Source organism: Solanum stenotomum, chromosome 1 (genome assembly GCF_019186545.1).
Source record: "Solanum stenotomum isolate F172 chromosome 1, ASM1918654v1, whole genome shotgun sequence".
NCBI lineage: Eukaryota > Viridiplantae > Streptophyta > Magnoliopsida > Solanales > Solanaceae > Solanum > Solanum stenotomum.
The window spans coordinates 87,726,564-87,727,250 of record NC_064282.1 but is presented as its reverse complement, the minus strand read 5'-3'; positions in this window follow the sequence as shown (position 1 = coordinate 87,727,250).

Genomic DNA, 687 nt, shown 5'->3' with positions numbered 1-687 from the left:
TCTCTAGTAAGGAGACAGCTTCCGTTGTTATGTAATAAGAAGTCTAAGCATAAAACAAAGTCTATTCTAATATTTAAATCTCTAACCCATATTTTTTTCTAATTTATATGTGGGTTTATAGAAGTCTGTCACATGTATTTAAAAAAACTTATTTGAGCATTACTAACATAATGTTTATATATATTTAAAGATTCATCCATTTGCATGGCGTTTTGTGGCTCAGGAAATTCTCTTATTATTTCTGAAGGCAGGATACTTCTATTTATTATACTTTTTGTACATCCAGAGTCTACTAGAGCTAAAATTTCTATTTCATAGTTTTGAATTCTTATTCTTGTTAATATTTTGATAGTATTAATTTTCTTGTCTTCATTACAAAAAAGGATTGATAGTTTAGAAGACAGAATAAGTAAATTAGAAAAAGGAAAAGAAAAAATAGAAGGAACAAATAAAAAATGCAACGTCAGAAGAAGAAATCGAGCTCTTAAATGAAAAAGAGGACTACAAATCGTTTGAAGGATTAATTTGTAATGAAGACAAGAAAATTAATACTATCAAAATATTAACAAGAATAAGAATTCAAAACTATGAAATAGAAACTTTAGCTCTAGTAGACTCTGGATGTACAAAAAGTATAATAAATAGAAGTATCCTGCCTTCAGAAATAATAAGAGAATTTCCTGAGCC